Genomic DNA, 23,750 nt, shown 5'->3' on the forward strand with positions numbered 1-23,750 from the left:
GTCTGCTTTGCAAAACAATTTGTCATTATCTGGTGAATTTGAATATATGCAAACTCTTAAGCTCCAACAATTCTACTCCCCAAGTTCTAACCTAGGAAAAGCTACTGTACCTGTTCAAATCAATGTGAACTATATGCATAGCATTTTCTGTAGTAGGAAAACAAAACAAAAACCAGACAAGAAAACTGGAAACAGCCCAAATGGTTCATTAAGTAAAGTTGAGTAATATTCAGCATGGATGAATGCACAAAATTGGGAGGAAAAAAACTCACTGAATGATATGGTGTACTGTAATTATATAAAGTTAAAAAATGCAAATTAAAATACTATTTTAAGAGTCCTTACAGAAGTGGCAAAGCTATGAAGAAAACTACTGAAATGAAAACTCAAATTCAGTTGCATTTACCATCAGTGGTAGGTAGAGGAAAAGACAAAAACAACCCAAGAGATTTATTTATCTCTAAACTTGGTGAGGAGTACACAGATATTTTTAAAACTGTTGTTCTCAATACTTAGCATATGTTTTTTTTCCCCTTCATTTATAATGGAGTAGGCATTGGATAATAATGAATAATGAGACAAAAGCAAACTCTTACTATCAATTTTATATTTTGAAGAGGTGATTAACTCAAGGTAATTCTTCTCTAAAAAACAAATGTTAGTTTGGGGGACTGACTTCATATCTGACTTGGTGTCTTTGCCAGTCATGTCACCTTTCTCAGTGACTGAAGGCCTGCTGGCTTCCAGTGTTTCATCTGGGCAGAAGGCAGTGGGTACCAGGGATAGCACGGAGGGGGGAGCAGTGTCAGGAGGCAAGCTCGTGTAACTCCTATAGGGTCATTTGAGTTCCCCATCTTAAGGAGAACAAGCATCATCTTTGGCAGAGGACACAATGTGGTCAGATTCCTCCCTGTCACTCAGCAAGTGATCCCACCGCTGCCTGTATGTTATTCCAGTCATCTGGGTTTACAGGGACACTGTGTAGTGGTTTTGTGGTGTGGAAGCTCTTGCTACCTAATTTTTTTCTTTCTTGAGTATCACTTTGTAGTGTCATGATTACAAGCTTGGAAGAAGATAAGCTGTCTGTCCATTCTGAGTATAAATGGGCACTTGAGATGAAACCACCTAGTTAATTTCCCCCTATTGCTGCAGGAGAATCTGAATCCAAACCACAACACAACCTAGCCCCTAAATCTCTATTAAAAACCACCTTGGGTAGTCTGGCAAAAGCTTTATTTAAAGTCAGCAGAGAATTGTAAAGTCAAAAGTGAAAAATGGTGCAACAAGAAAGAATCATAAAAAAATACTAGATCACTTAAATGTAGTCAAAGGCAATTTAGTGTGTTCTGGCACCAGTCCTTATTGATGCAAAGAATGTGATGTGTCAGGGGTCGGCAAGAACATGTAGGAAATGTGGAATGAAGGATGCAACTCCAAGCTTGACTCTGGGGCAGCCACACGGGCCATGCAGGAGGCCTTGCTCTTCCTTTGGACTAGGGATTTCAGGGAGACTATTCTAATTATCCCAGTCTGGGCATCTGTTCCTTCCTTCTTAATGTTGTTTGTATTTTAAAATTAGAATTTTTTCATTCATGGGAATAAACCAAACCAGGGGCTGCATAAATTGAGTCAGGCCAAGAAGGTAGATATTCCTCATCAGTACTTTTTAGTATTCTAGTCTCTTTGGGGTTACCACTTTGACCTGCATTTCATATTCACATTCCAAGCTGTGATTATTTCTGTCTCATCTTCTCCAGCTTCTTTATCAGTATGAGCTGACCTGATTAGTGATAAGCATTTCAATAGCTTCCATTTTATTCAGCTGCCATGTTTAGGTATTGTGCTAGGTCCTGTATAGCATTATCTCACCAATCTCACTAAAACCCTACACGGCAGCTCTTTGTCCATGCCAGTTTCACAGATGAGACCAACAAGGGCTCAGAGACTCAGAACTCTCTGGAGGTTACTCACTGAGTAGCAGAAACAGGATCCACGAGGCCTGACTGCTCAGGTGTGTTAGGCTAGAAGGATGCTTCGCTAACCTCATCTACAGTGGTACCTGGGGACCATACCTCTCAAGAACGTAGCTACACTATAGGATAGTTTTAAGAATGAGACCGGTGTTTGAATCCTCACTTTACCACTTAATGACTTTGTGACCTTGGGCAAGATACTCTGTATCTTCCTCTCTGTAATATAGGTATAATAGTAATACCTACATTAGTAAGGTTGTTGTGAGGACCATGTGAGTTGATATAAATAGACTATTTTAAAGAGTTTCTGGCCCATTGTAAGTGCTATACACATGCATGCTATTATTGTGGCTGATGACACTTCTGTTATTAGTGTTATTGTTTTTGATGTCTTCTGGAGACAGGGTGCCTTCACTGAAGGAAATGGAATTGGCTAAAGGGGAAGTGAAGGGTCAGCCCCCGTGGCAGGTCCATGGGGTGGATGTTGTTAGGCAACACACTCAGTACTATTCCAAGTCTACCTTATGGGGGGCACGTGCACTTTTTGTAGACCCTTTTCTCACAAATGAAGTGGTTTTGGAAGATCAAATGAGGAAACTGGATTCTGTGGGGGTACCCCTCTTAGGTACTTGTACTAACACATTCAGAATCAGATTCTGGGGTCACCTGCTTTTCCTTCCCATCTACAGATTTACTCCAGGAGAAACGGGGAAAGGTTTGGAGACTTCCTTGGTTCTAACAGGTCTTATCAGAATCTCTGTTGTAGATTCAGGAGGAGTGATTGGTTTAATGTAAATGCTTTAGAGGATCTGAAAGAGATTAGAGAAACCTATTCCAGAGGATAAAGGCAAGACAGGAGGGAACCATTAATCTCATGGACATTCAATTCCCTAAGAACTTTTTGGGGAGTGACCAGAAACAAGCCAGGCCATATGCTGTCCATTTGCAATCCTCCGAGCTCTGGACTTTTTTTTTTTTTTTTGACGGATCGAGGCCAATGCCATTGCCTCATTTGGATGGTTCTTAAACTTGAAAAGGAACTGAAAGGTTGAGGCTTGCATGCAGAGTCGAAACAGATGATTTGACAAAAGTAGTCCTGACAAACACCAGGGCTCTCCCGATTGTCAGAAACAGTCTGATGATGACATGTTCGAAGCTTCCCAGACTGGCTTGCGTTTTGGTAAATAGGAACAATCAGGGAAGACATAGTTATGCTGTAGAGAGATCTGCGATGTGGAGAGAACAAGTTAATTGTTCAGCTTCAACTGAGACCTTTCACTCAAGTCATTAATCACAGTGCACAGTCTGGAGCCTTGGCCCCGCAGTTCAGGGCTTTAGGCTGCTCTCCGGCTCCAGACCAAGGCTCATTCCAGGTGCTGGCCATTTGTGTTTCCCTCCAACTGGGCTGATTTATGGACCCAGAGATGTTTCCTGGTTTTTCCAAATTCTGTTCCATTACTTTGTAATAAAGGGGACATGTGATTTCTGGTTTTGTGCAGATCTTCAGTTTTAACATCCCTAGTACCAAAGATTTTTTCAATTAGTTTGTGGCCTGTCTTCTATGACGGAGAGGGTAGAAATGCTGTTCTGTGTTTTGAGTATCAAAATGAAGACTTTTAGAGACTCTCTTGATTCTTCCCAGCTTGGGTAGAGCTGAAGACACACAAGACCTGCATGAGGCTTTGTTCCTGCATTCAGCGTCTCAATGCAAATTAAGTCTTGGGAAACCTAAGTGACAATAGCTCACCGTAGTGATTGGCATTATCCCCATTCTACCCTGACACATATGGTTCAGGGTATAATATCAGGCCTTCCATACTGGGGCCAGGTATCCGATGACAGAGTAAGCCAATATTGAAGACTTTTCAAGAGAACCTGAGTGTCAGAGGAGGACACTGGAATATTGAGGCTAAACAGGGCATTGCCATTGCCGAGTGTTACCTGTCTGAGTGAAAGATAAACCCAATCTAAGTTGATAAGGGGCAACAGATCCCTTGGGAGTTTTCCCAAGTGGCAGAAATGTTTTGCAAGAAAGTAATTGGAAATTGATATTTGACATATCTCTGGGTTGCTTTTTATTCCTGATAACACCAAAGGGTTTGGCCAAGAGTCAAGAGTGACTGACACACGAAATCCTGCAATCCACAGCTGAAATACAATCTCTTCTTTGTTGAAAGTAAGCAGCTGCTTTTTGACCCTTTGTTTCCTAACTAGCACATCAACTATAGAGACTTATGGGCTTAGCTTGGTGAAATGAACTATGAATATAGCCAATCCTGCCTTTCAGTACTTCTCTGAAAGAAAGTCTTCACTGGCAATGGAGAACTGTCCTTAAAATTCAACTCAATTTAATGGTCCTTTTTCAGAGTCTGCTATGGGCTCTGTATCGCATTGTGTACCATGGGACGTGCAAAATAAATACCAAATATGGCCTTTGCCCTCGAGGAACTTATAGGCTCCTGGGAAGGATGATGTGTTTATGAAACACATTTTCCATGGCAAGATAAGATATCACATGTGTGCCAAAGTGACTGGAACCTGGAATAAGTACAACAGGGAGTCAGAAAAAGGAGAGTAGGTAGACTAGAGTTGTCAGGGAAGACGTTATGGATGAGGTGGGACAAAGACATCAATATCCCAAACCCAGAACTCATCCTTAAAGAAACTGCAGGGAACATAGGATCAGGTTGCCAAGAGATTGTGGAGTCCCCTTTAAGTGAAAATAAATTTGTTCAATATGAGGATAGATAATTTAGTTCAATAAATATTTATTGAGTGCACGCTTTGTGCCAACAACTGTATCTGATGAGGTAGGGGATGAATAATCCCTACACAGAACACATGTGGGTAATTCTCAGATGCTACCTTCTCTTAAAGGAGATTTTTAAAGTTAATGCTGGTCTGTGTGATTCCAAAACCTGTGATTTTTACCACTTACCATTCCATGTCTCAGAAAGACCTTCCCATGCTCGCTTCAACAATACCTATAGTAAAATTGGAATGACATAGAAAAGATTATCATGGTTTTTACCCAAGGATGATGTACAAATTCTTGAAGCATTCTATATTAAAAAAAAAAATAGAAGATGAACTTACCCAAGATATCTTTGGGTTGAAGAGCTGAGTCTAATTTTTTTGTGTAGTGCAGGAATGACATGTCCACCTTCATAAGCTGTTTACAGTGTAAAGAATTGCATGAATGCTGATTGTGACAGGAAGGGACACTGAGTTAGCATTTGAGTAGCCCCCAATTACTGGGTTAGGGGGTACTTGGAATAGCATTTGAAAAGTCTGAACCTGACCCAAACTCATGATCATAAGCAGAGTCCACGCTCTCTGAAGATCAAATTTTCTTGGAATTTCCATTATTCCCTTTGACTGCTGCTTTGGAAACCCAATTAGAAGGGTCTTCCATCATTAGCATTTGAGATAGTGTTGCACTGGGTTCTTGGGCTCTCATGAAGTCTGAACTTGGCACTACCCAGATATAGTGGTAAACGTCACTGAAAATTCTGTCTGTAGTCTTCCTTGCAAAATGAGGAAATCTACTATTTGTTCACTTAAGGTACAGGTATAACTATGCAATTGCAGATAGGTCTAGAAGGAAGAGAAGTCAGGATGACATTGGTGGTGGCAGTGGTGGTCATCATAGACATGGTAATCATTATTCCAAATATCCACATAATTTTTAAATAATATAACCACAGAACACTAGTAAGCCCTGGAAAGAATCTAAGATATCAAGCATTGAGGCGCAGAGGTGTCAGAGTTTATTTAGCTAAGCAATACCAGAAGAGAACTAGAAAATCTCCCTTTCTAGCTAGCAATCATTCTCATACCACAGTGAGACCCTGCTTTGTAACCCCTGCATTTCTGCCACCCATGTGACTGCTTTGAAGCTCATTTAGATATCAAATTTAAATGGAATTCCCACAAAAACTTTTTTTTTTTTAATTTGGAGGGATTGTTGGAAGGAAAAACTAGAAGAAATTTGAAAACACTCTTGATTCCTGTCATTTTCCTTAGTATTCAGTCACTCTCTTCATCTGAGAGGCTCATTCTGGCCCCCAAGTGTAGATACATACATACACATGTGCTCACTCACTCATCTGTATGCATGCGTATGTATCGATATGCATTCCTCTTCATCATCTGCAGTCATTTTACAAATAATGGCTTGTGTGTGTGTGTGTGTTTTATCATCTTATTTTTAAAATGAAAATGACAACTTCAAAATTCTTTGCAGAAATAGTTCTTTTACGGTTAAAAAAAAAATCCAGCGTGTAGGCCAGGGTCATCTTTGGGTCACAAAATTCCATAAGGGAGTTGGCATTGGGAGGGGATAAGTGGTGACTTTGGAATTTCTGTCCCTCCATTCTGGGTACATGCATCAAGTTGGTAATAAAGAAGTTAAGTTAGTGGAGAGCTAGTGAAATAGAGTCAAATGAGAAAGATAGAACAAGGTTGAGAGTACAGAGTACTGGCAGGATGTAGAAGGAGATGGGGAGGTATGGATACTCTCCCCACCTCTTACAGGCTCTTTTCCCAGTAAGGTTATCACTGTGCTGGGGGTGGGGTTGAGAGTGTATAAAAGTAGCTGAGACTTGATTTGAAACTTTTGTCTTTGAGAAATCTGTCTTGCGAACTTTCTTCTTGAATAGAACCAAAGGGATTTTGTAGAGTTAGGGACGTCAGAGTGGGACTCAGAGTACAAGGGATAGACCATTCAAAACATGATCTAGGTCCTGAGTTTAAGGATGAGAAAGTACTTCAGGCTTTCTGTAAACCAAGGGAGCAAGGCAGCAGGATCAAACTCTGGCATAGGCTCTACTCAGCACACCCTGGCTGAAGGTACATCTGCTCAGCAGGATGGCTTATTTGAAATCATCCACAGCACTGTCTAGGACAGATTTGCCCCCACAGATATGGACCTTTTCAACTTTCTTCTATATTGTGCAGGCCTGTGAGGAAAGCACCCTTAATGTTCTTTCCCTTGACTAGCTGAGCATGGACAGTGAGGAAGCCCAGTGGCTCCCTGAGCAGACTGGCTGCAGAAACCACCCTCTGTGGTGGGCAGGAGAGGTGTAAAATGTAAATGACCAGAGGGTCCTCTATTTCACACTTCTGAGGAGGTAGCCACAACACCTAGAGTGTGGAGACCCAAATTTCCAGAGTTTCCCACCTCCATCTCCTGTAGGAAGGTTATAAGTAAGTCTGGCCTTAGTGGTCCGCTGTTTCCCTGTCTATAAACATCATATCATGATTATTGTGCACATCCTTGCACTCGGTGTACTGAGGTGTGAGACCTCAGTTGACTTTGAGAAACTTAGAGGCCATTGTGGAAATAGGAAAGACAAGCACAGTCATGCCGTTATTTGAAGTGTGTGTAGAGCCTGCCTGACAACAGCTAGGGGACTTTGACAAATCAGAGACCACCATCACATATGGAGAGGCACTCCCAACTTTACCTCAGTAGCTGTTTCTTCTTATTGAAGAGTGAGAACAGTGAAAGGCCTAAAGCAAGCTGGAAGCAAATCCCTAGACGTGGTTCATTTCATGACCACAATGCTTGGTGGGATTATCAGTAAAAGCTCTGGCAGTCCTCATGGGAGAAATGCCAGATATAAAGCAACTGAATGTTCATTCACCTCTTTTAAGTTCTTTCAGAAATAACTTGATTTACAAAAGAATATGGAATCATAATTGTCAACCAAGATGTCATTGTCACTTTAGGATGTCCAGAAACAAAGGGATATTATATCCTTTGTTCTTAGAGCACTACAGATGCCAAATTATGCACAGGGTTCCCTCATGGCGTTGAGTGTGTGTGAGCCTAGAGGCAACTGAACCACTGATTTCAGAAAGATATTGCCTCTGGTGGTGTTCTCACCTGAATATCTCCCTGGAAAAGTGGGAGGAAGCATGGCCCTCCTAGCCCTGCTGCATTCTGATGGAGCAGTAGGCAGCAAGGCATAGAAGTCCAAGAAATGGTAGGGGGTTTGGGGCAAACTCTTCTCAGCCTCCATCTAAGGAGCTTAACAAGGGTACCACTAAAGGGGATGAAAAATAATTCCAAACTTTTGGTTTTGCCTGCACATCAACATATACCAACAGGTACTTGATTCAAAACATGAATGTTTGATTAATACATATCAGGCATCTGGAACAGAGAACAATGGAATTTGGGGCTTGAGTAGGACTTAAATGTCTTTCATTTTAACCACAACAGGCTAGATGCACGTAGTAGGCACTGGAAATATTTGTTGATTAGATTTTCTTTGATTGGAATTACATGGTTGCTTGATTTTGAGTCCAGATGTTTGGCATCCAGCCAGAGTTGTGTGCTCTGCATCTGTCATCAACCTCCCACCGCAGAGATGGTTGGCTAGGGGCAGCATTCCTCCCGTCCCCAGGGTGAGGTCTCATTTTGCCTCTTTCAGTTCCTGCACACTGGCTCATGTGACTTGGGCCACAGTGCGTTCGTTGCTTAGTTGTGTCCAACTCTTTGTGATCCCGTGGACTGTGGCCTGCTAGGCTCCTCTGTCCATGGATTCTCCAGGCAAGAATACTGGAGTGGGTTGCCATTTCCTTCTCCAGGGGATCTTCCAAACCCAGGGATTGAACATGGGTCTCCTGCATTGCAGGCACATTCATTATGGTCTGAGCCACCGGGGAAGCCATGAGCCACAGAACATGTGGCAAATGACCTGTGGCGCTCGCTAGCTGTAGAAGTTGTCCTCCACACCCTCATTCCCCTGCAGTCATGGTGGTTGTATTTTATGAGAGAAATCACTGGCATCCCAGCTAACAGACCACAGCAGCGCTGATGATAAGGACCTGTGCAGTCACGTATTCATCCATTCCATTGGTCATTGCAAAACTGTTGAGGACATGTCTATCAGTGCCCAGCACTGACCAGGAAGCGGAGGAGGAAATATGAGAAGACCCATGAAAGGGAAAGTAGAAGTTTAAAAGGTTAGTGGGGATGTAAGACCTTCATTAACTTCTAGGGAACAGTGATAGGACGGGTGGTTCCATTAGTGCTGATGGCATGGGCAGCAGAGGGGAAGGATGCCATCTGGTAGAGTGGACATATGCATTAGACCTGGGTCTGCATTTCATATCTTCCTTGCAACTCCAGCATGTGACTTTAAGCTCAGGCCTCAATTCCTTGTCTTGTAAACAAAGAGAATGTCCCAGGATATTCTTCAGATCCTTCTGTGACACTTTGATCAGGAATTTTGAGATCATTTTCCCATAATTTAAGGTCCCCCAAAACCTAGAACTTACTACTTTCATAGATAAACAGATAGACTTCTAATCCACTAAGGAACCTGGGAATGAAAAATAGTGAAAGAAGGTTTAGATGGTAACAATGATGTCCGACAGAGGATCAAATGGTTGGATGGCGTCACTGACTCAATAGACATGAGTTTGAGCAAACTTTGGGAGATGGTGAAGGACAGGGAACCCTGGCATGCTTCAGCCCATGGGGTCACAAAGAGTTGGACACAACTGAGCAACTGAACAACGATGACTACTGATGTCTTGGTTAAAAGACAGCAGCAGTTGTAGGTCTGTGAGGATCCATTTTGGATAAAAATACAAAGGTTTGTTATGGATGGGAATGGAGCTCTAATTCAAAGTAAGACAGTAGCAAGTTTGATCTTTCTTCATGGATCAAATCCTTGGTTCAGTTATTATTTCAGGCCCAAGAGCATGTTGTTGCCCTTGAGTTGGTCCACAAACTGCCTTGGTTCATCATTGTTGGTATGGCAACCTTGTGAGTAGGTTGCAGAAGGTGTTTGCTGCCAGTGTTAAAGGTGGCACCCAAGAAACAGGGGCTCTATTTTTGTGGGTAGTTGAGAAATGAGAGATAGGATAATCTGGTTTTGAACCCAGAAGTAGTGTAGGTACAAGTTGTACTCCTGTCTAGCTGAAAGACAGATTCATTACCCAGGTGGTTTCCAGTGTCTTTTGACTCCATGGAGTGAGGTCAAGTGTGTTACCTATGCGAAGGACAAAGCGCAGAAGTCTTTAGAAACCTCTCACTTGTGTATAGTACTGTATTGCTTTCTGAGAGGTTTGTGACAGTTATGAACCAACTTGATCATTCCCCACAATAATGCTATGAGGTCAGTAATTATATTCCTAAATGACAAGAAGAAACTGAGGTCTGAGTATATCGATAAGATTAGCTGTTTCTCAAAGGACAGTTTTAATGGATGCTGGAAAAAGTCCTACCCTGAAGCTGTTCAGAACCTTCTCTCCACCGTTGAACTTATTCTATAGTTTAAAATATACCTGATTCTGTGTATTTCTTTTTAAAATACAGGAGCCCTTGGGAAAGAAGTCATATCAAGCTTACTATCACTTAAGTTGTTGCCTGAATTTTTTTTTTTTTTTAACAATCATTTTCATCTGACATAGTTGAGCACAGAATACTAGATTGTCAAATTTAGGTTAAGTGCAAGAGGATAAGGATAGATTTGGGTTTAGGGAGTTTGTTTGGAGCAACCATCATCCTAAAGCGGGCATAATAATGAGGATCTTGGGACTTCAGTTCTGAATGAGGGGAGTCCCTAAGTGGGGAATAGTGATGCAAGGTGTGAATCAAGGGAGATATTGAAATCAGAGTGACTATTCATATTTCGGGCTTGGGTTAGTCTCTTTGTCTTGGACCCATCCCTAGTGAGCAGGGTGGATTGTGATGGATGGGGTCAAGCCCATCTGCAATTACTGGCCAAACACCTGGCTGTGGGCATTGGTCCATTTCATATGCTCTCGTATTCTGCTAACTATTTAAGGCAGAAAAAAATCATTCCCCTGTTTGACTCCAATATGTGCCAGTTGAAACTGAAATCTTCATACTGAGCAAATGTACCAGAGAACACTCTATAAACTTAATGAGGGAGATGAAGAGATATGTGCCAGAAACCTAGAAAATTTAACACTGATGAGGTTATGACTATTATATGTTTAGTTAAATTGTTGACACTGACAGGACGTGGCTGAGGAAATCTACCATCCGTTTTCTTCTTGTATCAGTGATAATGGTTCCTTGGTGTGCTCTTCCCAGTTAACAAAAATATTCTTCCCAAGTTAAATGCAGGAAGAAGTGACATAAGAAATACTTTTATTATCTCCGCTCTTCTGGGAGTTCCCTCCAGGCACATTATTTAAACCAGGACTTCTTCTGACTGGCAAATGAGTTTGGAGGGAGGGACTCACAGGTTCAGAGGTGAATGTAGAGGGTCCTGAGAGGTGGGAGCCTCCTAACCCTGTACTTGCATATGTGCCCTGACAAACCCATCTAGCAGAGTGGTATGCTCATCTTCCCCAAACCCCTCTTCTACCTTTCATTTTCCCTCCCCTCAAAAGCAGAGAAAGGTTCTTCTTTGCTAGTGAATAAAATCTCAACTCCTTTGAAGTGGCAGTGAAAGCATAAATGTGATCACAATTTTTGTAAACTGCAAAGTGCTATATAAACATTAACTATTTGAAGAGGAATCAGGGAGTGGTAGAAAAAAGTATTGAATCTGGAGTCAGGACACTTTGGTTTGAGTCTTGTGCTAGTTGGGTGACCTTGGACAGGTCACTTAAACTCTCTGAAGCTCAGTTCCTTTATAAGACAAGATAATTGTGATAGTTAAATTAATTGAAAGTGACATAGTAATTAGCAAAGAGTGGACACTCAGTACCTATTAACGAAGACATGGTAACTGAAGGCAATTTAGTCCTCTTGAGAACACTGGCTGTGGAGACATAAATTACATATTTTCCTGTGTCTCTTATTCCCTGCCTATAAAATGGGGATAAGATAGAAGAGTCAAGTGAAATAATACATACCTGGATCTTTCAACAGTGCCTGGGCCATAGTAGTCCTTCTGTAAGTAATGAGGCTCCTATTACTGCTGTGGTTACTTTTATTATTCAACACCCATTCTGGCCTTATCTTTCGAGCTTTATTTGTTTTTCAGTAGAGAGAACTTCTCCACCAGGTCATAACATCCTTAGGATGGAGACTGATTCTTACCTTTAACTGGTGTGGAATTTATTCAGTGCCTGAAAAATACTTAATCATTTTGTTGTTTTTTAAAAAAAAAAAAGTACAAATATATGCTTGCTATGTCTACACAGCATTGTATTAGAGGTTTTAGCTGGTGGAGTAAGGCAAGAAAACAAGAAAGAAAAAAAAAAAATCTAGACTGGAAAGGAAGGAAAAAAGCTCTCTTCATTCACAGATGATCATGTAATAGAATCTCTAAAAAGGTACAAAAAGTAATAAGTGAATTTAGCAAGGTTGCAAGATATAAGGTCAATATAAGAATCAAATTGTTTTTAGTTGCTTATCCTTAGTATTGTCACAGGTGATGGCACCCGACTCCAGTCCTCTCGCCTGGAAAATCCCATGGATGGAGGAGCCTGGTAGACTGGGTCCATGGGGTTGCTAAGAGTCGGACACGACTGAGCGACTTCACTTTCACTTTTCACTTTCACGCATCAGAGAAGGAAATGGCAACCCACTCCAGTGTTCTTGCCTGGAGAAGCCCAGGGACGGAAAAGCCTTATGGGCTGCTGTCTATGGGGTCGCACAGAGTCGGACACGACTGAAGTGACTTAGCAGCAGCAGTATTGTCACAACTAGACCAATTAACTGGAGCACAGAATGAGTAGGGGGTAGTGATGGTAAATAAAATTGGAAAGGCAGGTTGAAACTCAGTTTGATGACGTAAATTAATTTGGAATGTTTTTACTCAGGCTTTTTGTCCATCTGTCCCCTCCCTTCCTTCCTACTTATTCTTTCTTTCCTCTTTCCTTTGTTTTTTTTTTCTTTCCCCTTTTCTCTTCCTTATTAGTTTGTTGACATAAACAACTTTTCTCCCTGAAAAAATGTGGAATTTTGTTTCTTAAAAACAAAGTTTTGTTTTTTTTTTTTTTTTAGTTCTTTGGATTAAATTAACAAAAAGAGCATAGCTAAGTTGCTTTGAACTTTCAGGGATCATTCTGTGAAAAGAGTTCCCAAAGACAGGGATGTAATATCAGTACATGGACTCTGGAACTGCAGGTATCTGGATTCAAGTTCTTTCTCTTAACAAGATCTGTGACTTTGGCAAAATCCCTTCAGCTTTTTGAGGCTCAGTTAGCTTGTTTTTAAGAGGGAATAATGGTTACATGACCTCTTTCTTTATAGGGTTCTGGACAGCTCACTTCAACACTTTTTGAGTTCCTAAGAATTGGACCATGACATGGAGATGGAGAGTCTTTCCCTTTTTAAGGAACATTTAGTGAAGATATGTGTGAAAATAACTTCAATGTCATGAAATAGGCTGTTAAAGTTGTATAAGCAGAAACATGGGAGGTGCAAAGAAGGGGTTAATTAGCTGTGCTTGGGGAATAGGGGACCATTTTGCTGCCTCGATATCTATATCCAGCCTCAAAGTTTAAGTGGAATTTTTAACAGTTAGAGAAAGGGGCAACTTCAATACAAATATAATCTTATATTTGTTTAGCACTTTATTCTTTTGCTTGATATAAATTAGAGTGGTATAAAAACTATAATTTAAAACTATAAGGGATTATTATTGCTATTCCAGGGGCAGTTGTTATTACTTTAAATTGTTCTTTTGGTAAGACTGGGGAAATTTCGTCCTTAAATTGCAGCAACTTAACAAAGTTTGTTTACATAAAAATTCCCAGGGAATTTTTCCACGTTGGAGGAACTAGAAGTCTTAAGAATTTAGGTCCTACTGAGGCAAAGGCAAAAGTAGAGTGACAAAGATTAGGAGAGGGTCATTGAAAAGAAGAAAAGAGGATGTTAATTAAGTCTTTGGAAAATGATGGCCCATTTTATAATTATGGCATAAATAGTTAAGTAAAACTACGAAAATATAGAAACCTAGATGTTTCAACACTAGTACAACATTAACCCAAAGGACTCAATCTTTGTGAAACGTTGCAACCTGAGAATTTTCCCTTGGCAATCCTGATAAAACATGTGGCACTGCCCCTGGGAGAGAATTGGGCTCACAGCCCTGGGTTAAATTACTCAGCTCTACAGATACTTGCCTTGGTCCAACATGCCATCTATGCAATGTTGAATATTTGACAAAGTACTGAAGATTATTTGGAAATATAGATAGGAACAGTATTTGGAGGTTTGCAGAAGAGTAGGAAGTGGAGCAAAGAATGTACCTATAATTTAGGGTGAAAAACAACAATGAGGTCTCATAAAAATAAATAACCATGATGTTAAATAGACTACAGATCATTTGCACCTCGAGGCTTCTCTTAGGTTTTGTGCCAGTTGAAAAAAGAAAAGAGAAAAAATGATAATTGGCCTTGTGCTTTGAAGACAGAAGACACAGTATTTTAAGTAATCAAGAGTCGGACACGACTAAGCAACTAAACTGAATCAAAAAGAATCCCTCCCCAATTATTAATATTTAAAGGAAGAAAAACAAAATCTATCAAGCTATCTAGAGTAGCTATCCTGGATTTGGAAAAAGACTTTAAGCAACTCTGCCTAGAATCATACTGGTTTTTTTTTTTTTACTGCTTTTGACTTTATTTTAAAGCTGATGTTGCTGTCTAGAAAACCTAACAGATCTAAGTATTTTGGTTTTACTCACTGAGAAGTCATTTCCAGTCACATTGGAGAAATGGATTCTAGTGTTTGCCAGTAACCACTCCTCCTGTCCTTTAAAGAAAATAGCGTGTGTATTGGAAAAAGCACTGAACAAGAAGTCTGGATAACAAGAGTTCTAAAACTTGCATCTGCTAGTGCTTGAGTTTTAGACTTCAGATAAGTCAAGTCACAGATGTGATCCTCAGTTTTTTTCCCCTGTAAGATAGGAACAGTCATACCTACCGAGCTACCTTGTAGAGTTGTGAGTGTCAGTTGAGAAGTTGGACATGGAAATATCATGCAAATGCAAGAGAGTGTAGGTTGCTACTCCTTGCAGTGGGCCTGAGACACAGAATGACAGGATGGGCCTCGGGGACTATATATGAAGCCATTGGTACTTGAAAAAAAATATTTTGTTGGAGGCTAATTACAATATTGTGATGGTTTTTTCCGTACATCAACATGAATCGGCCATGGGTATACATGTGTTCCCTCTATCCTGAACTCCCCTCCCACCTCTCACCCCACCCTACCCCTCTAGGTTATCACAGAGCACCAACTTTGGGTGCCCTGCTTCAGGCATCAAACTTATCTATTTTACATATGGTAATGTATATGTTTGATACTTTTAACAAAAATGTTAGCTTAGTTTAGTGGTATATGCTAGGGTGCAACACAGCTTTATTATTTTTCTTAGAACTGCCCCTGTGTATTAACTCTGTAGGACTAGGTCTTCCTCTGCCTCTGAATAAAATCCCAGTTGGTGCCCCAAACTTGCTGCTTACTCTTGGAAAACAAGTCCTCTGTTTACTGCGTCTTGAAATACTCAAGACTTCAGTTATAAATGAATGAAAGACTCCAGTTATGAATACCAGTTATAAATATCACAAGCCTAGGGTAAGAATGAAAACTGAAATGCATCCACAGATAATGTCTCTTCTGTGGGCTGAGGGATGTCTTCTTCCTTTATTCTCTCATCTTCTTCTGGTTCCTACTCCTCAGGTAGGTTCAGTGAAGAAAGGGATGAGGAGGAAGAGGCAGGAGGAGGAGCAGGCAGGAGCAGACTTGCTGCCAGTCTGGCCCTGCTTTGCTCTTCCATGGACAGATGTGTAGTCTGGCCCTTTTCCTTAGGCTGTTTCATGAACAGCTGGAGTCCTCTCACTTGATGGTAATAAATACAGTCTCCTAAGGCTGTTCACTTGTTATTCCTCTTTCAAATCCTGGACATCTGGGAACTTCTCTGTTTTGAGATTTCTGTACCTCCAGCAGGGCAGGATCCAGGATTAACACAGGGAGCTTTTTCTTATACTTGGCCCTAATCTCCTCCATGGAAGTATAGATCTTTGACTTACTCATAGTGGGAAATGGCTACATCCTTCAAACAGACCTGTTTTACTGAGCCATCTAGAAAGCGACCTCAGCCAGTCTTTTTTTCACTTGTTAAAGTTTTTAGACATAAGTCATATATCAGTTCATTCTAATCCTGAAAATTCAGGAGACACATATCAAGGTGCCCAACTGATCCACTGGATCACCTCTCATTTGCTTGAGATGACAGAAGTCCCCCTAAGCCTTATCCATGGAGGTGAAGCAAGCAAACCTAAAAATTCTCTTTAAAGAAACCTCCATTTGCACTTCCAGACTGCTCTCGTACACCATCCAATATCTTTTCTTGGTCATGTAGACAGTTAAAATCAGCTAAGTGTTGCAAACCCGTTTCTTAGATACCTCCATTCAGGTCCTGTCTAGGTGTTCTGGTTACCCATCTTAGAATGTGGGTCTGGTTGGTTTAGATTGTCTTGAGGCTTTAGTTGAGCTTGAATGGAATCCCATTGTAGCATTTTATTCTATTTATATCCATGTATCCCAAACTGTGGGCTTCCCAGGTAGCACTGGTGGTAAAGAACCCACCTGCCAATGCAGGAGGCATAAGAGATGCAGGTTCGATTCCTGGGTCAGGAAGATCCCCTGGAGGATGGCATGGCAACCCACTCCAGTATTCTTACTTGGAAAATCCTAAGAATGGAGGAGCCTGGTGGGCTACAGTCCATAGCGTCACAAAGAGTCAGACATGACTGAAGCAACTTAGCATGCATGCATACATCCCAAAGTGTAGTTTGTAGAACATTGCTTCAGAGAAGTGTTTCAAGATTTTTAAAGTTTTTGATCAAAAATCTTGGGAAACAAATGTAAGATTTTCAGCTATTAAGGTGCTTATTGCACATAAACCTGTTAAATAATATGTGGAATCTATAATTTGGAACCCAGTTTGATACTTTTTAGTTCCAGTGTTCTTCAGATATATTTATCTGTACAGCTGATTAATACAGTGTCTCTGCTTATGTTTTGGGCAGTGCTGCTCCAGATACAACTTAAGAGTCTTTTCTGATTAAATGAGGCTTCCACTGGGCATAGCTAAGTATATTCATACATTCCTCTAAGGTTTCCCTACTAGTAATAATGGGCTCATGTTCATGTGAATATATATACTGGAAAGAGTCAAACAGCATTAGCTGTGTGGAGAAAGAAAAGAGGTACTTGCTGTGCTGTTTATGAAGGACAGCAAATATTTAAAAAATTAGGTAGTACAGATAATACATTAGACTACGGATTTATAGTATTCCAGTATTTTGTTCAGACTTTCAGAGTTTAGCTTTAATTTGTAAAGGCAAGTTCAGTTCAGTTCATTCGCTTAGTCTGTCTGACTCCTTGTGACCCTATGGACTGTAGCATGCCAGTCTTCCCCATCCATCACCAACTCCCAGAGCTTGCTCAAAATCGCGTCCATCTAATCAGTGATGCCATCCAACCATCACATCCTCTGTCATGCCCTTCTCTTCCTGGCTTCAACCTTTGCCAGCATCAGGGTCTTTTCTAATGTGTCATTTCTTCACATCAGGTGGCCAAAGTATTGGAGCTTCAGCTTCAGCGTCAGTCCTTTCAGTGAATATTCAGGACTGATTTCCTTTAGGATGGACTGGTTGGATCTCCTTGCAGACCAAGGGACTCTCAAGAGTATTCCCCAACACCACAATCTGAAAGCGTAAATTCTTTGGCTCTCAACTTTCTTTATAGTCCAACTCTCACACCCATACATGACTACTAGAAAAACAATAGCTTTGATTAGACGGACCTTTCTTGGCAAAGTAATGTCTCTGCTTTTTAATATACTATCTAGGTTGGTCATAGCTTTTCTTCCAAGGAGCAAGCATCTTTTAATTTCATGACTGCAGTCACCATCTGCAGTGATTTTGGAGTCCCCCAAAATAAAATCTGTCACTGTTTCCATTGTTTCCACATCTATTTTCCATGAAGTGATGGGACTAGCTGCCACGATCTTAGTTTTTTGGATATTGAGTTTTAAGCCAACTTTTTCACTCTTCTCTTTCACTTTTATCAACAGGCTCTTCAGTTCTTCTTTGCTTTCTGCCGTAAGTGTGGTGTCATCTGCTAATCTGAGGTTATTGATAGTTCTCTCAGCAACCTTGATTCCAGCTTGACTTCATCCAGTCCAGCATTTCACATGAGGTACTCTGCATATAAGTTAAATAAGCAGGGTGACAATATATAGCCTTGACATACTCCTTTCCCAATTTGGAACCAGTCTGTTGCTTCATGTCCAGTTTTAACTGTTGCTTCTTGACCTGCATACAGATATCTCAGGAGGCAGGTCAGGTGGTCTAGTATTCCCATCTCTTTAAGGATTTTCCACAGTTTGTTGTGATCCACACAGTCAAAGGTTTTGGTGTAGTCAATAAAGCAGAAGTAGATATTTTTCTGGAACTTTCTTTTTCAGTGACCCAACGGATGTTTGCAATTTGATCTCTGGTTCCGCTGGCTTTTCTAAATACAGCTTGAACACCTGGAAGTTCTCGATTCACATACTGTTGAAGCTTAGACTTGAAGAATTTTGAGCATTACTTTGCTAGCATGTGAGATGAATGCAATTGTGTGGTATTTTGAACATTCTTTGGTATTACCTTTCTTTGGGATTGGAATCAATACTGACCTTTTCCAGTCCTGTGGCCACTCAAATTTGCTGACATATTGAGTACAGCACTTTCACAGCATCATCTTTTAGGATTTGAAGTAGCTCTACTGGAATTCCATCATCTCCACTAGCTTTGTTCTTAGTGATGCTTCCTAAGGCCCATATGACTTTGTGTTCCAGGCTGTCTGACTCTAGGTGAGTGATCAGACCATCTTGGTTTTCTGGGTCATGAAGATCTGTTTTGTACAGTTCTTCTGTGTATTCTTGTCAACTCTTCTTAATCTCTTCAGCTTCTGTGAGGTCCATACCATTTCTGTCCTTTATTGTGCTCATCTTTGCATGAAATGCTCCCTTGGTATCTCTAATTTTCTTGAAGAGATCTCTAGTCTTTCCCATTCTATTGTTTTCCTCTATTTCTTTGTATTGATCACTGAAGAAGGCTTTCTTATCTCTCTATGCTATTCTTTAGAATTAAGCATTCAGATGGATATATCTTTCCTTTTCTCCTCAAAAACAGTGACTTATTTTCAGATTTTTTTTTTTAAACAGAAAACTTTAGTATAAATAAGAAGTGCTTGAGAATAGGGGGAAGCCCCAAGGTCTTAATAATTTAGCAATCTCCAAAAGCACAAGTAACAGCAAGGGCAGGGCAGGGGCCAGGGGAATGGTGGGCTGGTCCATAGTTTATTCCTTCTACATATTTTCTCCTACACTCATCAGTTGTGTAAGTTTTGAATCACCTTAGATGTCTTTACCTTTGCACAATTGGTCAGTTTTGTGGTGTTTTCAGATAGGCATCTTCTTTATTCAACTTGTTTTTGAATGTGGGTCATAACTTCCAAGATGCATTTCTAAATAAATAGCCTGTTCCATCTATTAATCCAGTGTGTCTTTAGAAGATGATTGGGTTGATGATTCTTTTTGTTTCAAATTTTGCTAGTATTTGTACTGAATGACATCACAGTCTTACAAGCGTGAACTGTCCTGGACTGCCTGCCACTGTCATGATTTTAGTACTGAAACTCCTGTATCTTGGGAATTCTGTCCTTGGGATACAAAACATCTTGGGCTTTGATGATAAATGCCAAAGGTTTGTGCAAAAGTTTAAAATCCATATGGCAGCCTCAAAGTATAGTCATGGGAAGCGAAGCTGTTTTTCGCATGAAGAAGGCATAGCATAGATTATCTACCTTCTGGAGCTGCTGTCACTGTTTTCCTGCTTTGTGTTATAACCATGATTTGAAGTTCACACTGATGAATCATCCACTGTTGTTTCATTCCAACTGATGCAGCTTAAGTGTACACCTTCACTACATTGTGATTGCAAGCGTTAACCATCCATCCATTTGACTTTGTCTGTGGAATGCATAGATTAAATAATGTGCTTTGTATCAAGATAGTATTAGTTTAATTTTTTACATGTAACTATTGTAACCATATTTTCTAAGAATTTCAGATCATAAAGATGAAGATGATTCGAGCACCAATACTAGTATGACCTAGACATTTCAAAGAAGGTTAAATGGATCTTATTTTAATTAAAGATGAAAAGACTCATGCCACTTAATTGGGTCAATAAATAATCAAACAGAGCATTTTGTACATTATGTAGAAATAATTTTTAAAAATTAAAAAGAATTTGAAATTGGACATGGAGAAGATGCGGGGGCACATAAGAAAATTGAATCTCAGTCTTGAGGTGAGACATACAAGTACTTCTAAATCAGTCAAAGACTTTTTCATCTTCCAAGAAGGTACCAACATTTAGCGGAAAATAGTCCCTGCTGAGTTAGCCTGGGTATGTCGCACATACAAGCTGCATTATCATATTATTCTCATGATTGCTCTATGAAACTGATTAAAGTTGTATTTTCTGAAGCATACTTTGTGGTTAAAATGTCCTATGGGTTAACAAAAGGGGATATTTGGAATAACAAATATGTTGACCCTCTAGAGAGTAGAGTTGTTTTTTCAAATCTGTTGAATAACCATGCTTTCTGCAGTAGATCAAGTGACCCCCTCAAATCACAGCAACAAGATAATATTCCCTCTGATTCTTGAGTATTTGGACTTGAAAAATCGAATTTCACATAATCTTCTTGATTTTAATGAAACTGCAGAAAATATAAAAGATTGTTATCTAAATACAAGGTATACTTCACTCTATACTCACTGCATATTGGCAGATAATACAAATGTAAATATTGTTAAATTCCATTTACTGTTTAAGTTTTTCAGTTTAGTTCAGTGACTCAGTCATATCTGACTCTTTGTGACACCATGGATACAGCATACCAGGCTATCCTCTCTATCACCATCTCCTGGAGTTTGCTTAAACTCAAATCCATCAACTCAGTGATGCCATCCAACCATCTCATCCTCTGTCATCCCCTTCTCCTCCTGCCCTCAACTTTCCCAGCAGCATGATCTCACCAGCTAAATATCCTGTCCACCCTGTTTATATGACTGCTCAAACGAGAATAATATTCTTCCCTGTGATTTTGAATCCTTCATATTGAAAATTTTAGGTCACTTTCAGCTTCCTCAAAACAAACAAAAGCACTTGAAATTTTTGAGTTAATAGAAATGGAGACAACATTTTTAGATATGTATCTACAAAATGGCTATAATTATTGATACCCACAGAAAAGATGTTAAAATATTGGCTTGCTCTAAATCATATTTTCAAAGTATGCAGTGAGAAGAATGTTTCACTAATTTGGAATCCTTTAATGATAAGCATAGAGAAGAGGATTACAGTAAAACAGAAATTTATAGAGTGTTTCTGCTCTTTGATAATCTATGAAGAGGTCACAAGGAACCTAAAAAAGAATTGTTTGTGTTGTCTAATGTTATGTATAGCATAGAGAAAAATGCATACAAAGGAAAAACCTAAGTTTTGGAAAATAAGGCTGCTTCTAAACAACAACCAAAAATGAACCAAGTGAACAGCCAAGTCAAACACGTCTTTCTCAATTTCTTAATAAAACTATAACTTACTTGGAATCCAACTCCAATTTCACAAGTTTGAATTATCTCTGTGTGTAAACTAGTTCCCCTGAGAAAAAGACATTTACTTATTATGGCATCTAATTTGCTTCCTAATGTTTTATAAACTATGAACATGGACCATCTCTGTGACAAACGATCGTGTAACTATCTGGTTGACAAACTGCTGATCTATCAAACAACCATGTAGATACAAGGTGGAGGAACCATTTTGGAGAGTGGAAAATGAATTCCTATAAGTCTTAAGATCCTGTGCTTTCTAGTAAGTAAACTCTGAAGTGTTCCAGGCTGAAGCAGTTTCACTGACGTGGTGTTTAGTTTGATGTCTCCACGTTGTACTGACACTAGAGCACTAAACTGTGGGCTTGATAAGAGGAGAGTCACAAGTCAAAGAGAATTTTACATTTGACTATACTCAGTTACCACTACATGAAGGAAGAGAAGGTATCCTAAATGCTACAGGCAGTTCAGAGAAGTATTATTTGAAAAGAGAATAGTAGAAGTAAAAATATCCTTTTACATCATAAGAAGAAATATATCATTGTTATTTTTTATTAAATATAATATCTGTTTATATTTTCATTCTCCCTTTAAAAAGTCATATATTTACATATTTTAAGACTATAGAATAATATGATAAGGTAGTAAAATTTAAATATCCAATAAAGAGTTTAAAAGTTAAATTGCTGTATCAGAGGACAAGAAACATTATAAAAATATTGTTAAAAATTTCCCACATATATATTTAGTTAGTCTTAAGATTAATTATTGTTAGCTGCCACTATTAACTATCCTCCTTTTTGGTTAAATTATAGGATTTGGGTCAATGAAAGGTAAATAATATAGAATAATATGTGATTTCAAATACAAATGAAATCTTTATATTTTTATGTTAAAGTAATCACTTCCTGGCAAATAGGGAAAAAGTGAAAGCAGAATTAAAAGACACTTTCTCCTTGGAAGAAAAGCTATGACAAACCTAAACAGCATATTAAAAAACAGAGACATCACTTTGCCAACAAAGGTCTGTCCAGTCAAAGCTATGGTTTTTCCAGCAGTCATGTATGGATGTGAGAGTTGGACCATAAAGAAAGCTGAGAGTCGAAGAGTTGATGCTTTCAAATTGTGGTGTTGGAGAAGATTCTTGAGAGTCCTTTGGAGTGCAAGGAGATCATACCTGTCAATCCTAAAGAAAATCAACTCTGAATATTGATTGAAGGAGTATCCAATACCTTGGTTCACTGATGCAAAGAGCCAACTCATTGGAAAAGATCCTTATGATGGGAGATATTGAAGGCAAAAGGAGAAGGGGGCAGCAGAGGATGAGATGATTAAATAATATCACTAACTCAGTGGATATGAATTTGAGCAAACTCTGGGAGATAGTGGAAGAAAGAGAAGCCTGGCATGCTATAGTCTATGGCATCACAAAGAGTCAGACATGAGTTAGTGACTGTATGTATTATTTTGAGAGTGGGTTCTGGTATGGATGCACCCTCGGTTGGCTCTCAAAAAACTTAGTCATCCTCCTTGTACACATCCCAGTGTGCTTTTTATGAGCCTGTCTTGTTTTAACACAGGAAAGCAAGTCAAATTCTCATTAACTGCCTTTTATAAACAATCCCTCCCATTGGCCATTGACTGTAATGTAAGTCACTTTTGTGTTGTTCTTATTGATTCCACATAAGTGTGGAAGCAATGTTTCTAAAATCATTTGTATGTCACTTAGGAATCTTTTATTGTCATATTAAAATGTCATTTATTTGAGATTTGTTGTCTTTTTTTGTCATGCTAACTGAAAAAAATGGAAAAATATCAAGTTTTTAACTCTTTCAGTGAGAAGCCAAAGTGGAATTGACAGTTGTTCATAGGTATCATTCTTTTAATATGCATCACCTACCTGCAATTTCTCTTTATATATATTCCAAGTAGTTGGGAAGTTGAACTCTTATTTTCATTGTTGTGACCCTCACCTACCCTCCCTTAACAACCCATATTCTCTTTTCAACCATTCTTTCTGATGTTCCAAGCCCTTGTGATGTACTTTTTCCATGTTATCTAATCCTTCCCACATGGAAACCCGTACTCTACTTCCATATCCTCACCTCCCACGTCACTGCACTTAGGACAGAATATCCACTTCCATTAG

At 39.6% G+C, this 23,750-nt stretch overlaps 1 protein-coding gene and 1 non-coding gene across 2 annotated transcripts in view; both read left to right on the forward strand.

The window, feature by feature from the left end:
• LRMDA (leucine rich melanocyte differentiation associated) overlaps positions 1-23,750 on the forward strand; it is a 1,142,706-nt gene that overhangs the window by 913,700 nt on the left and 205,256 nt on the right. The window lies entirely within an intron of this gene.
• Positions 4,941-5,045, forward strand: LOC136162179 (U6 spliceosomal RNA). Its single transcript, XR_010662007.1, has one exon. It is a non-coding gene; the product is annotated as a U6 spliceosomal RNA (small nuclear RNA).

Source organism: Muntiacus reevesi, chromosome 2 (genome assembly GCF_963930625.1).
Source record: "Muntiacus reevesi chromosome 2, mMunRee1.1, whole genome shotgun sequence".
Classification (NCBI taxonomy): domain Eukaryota; kingdom Metazoa; phylum Chordata; class Mammalia; order Artiodactyla; family Cervidae; genus Muntiacus; species Muntiacus reevesi.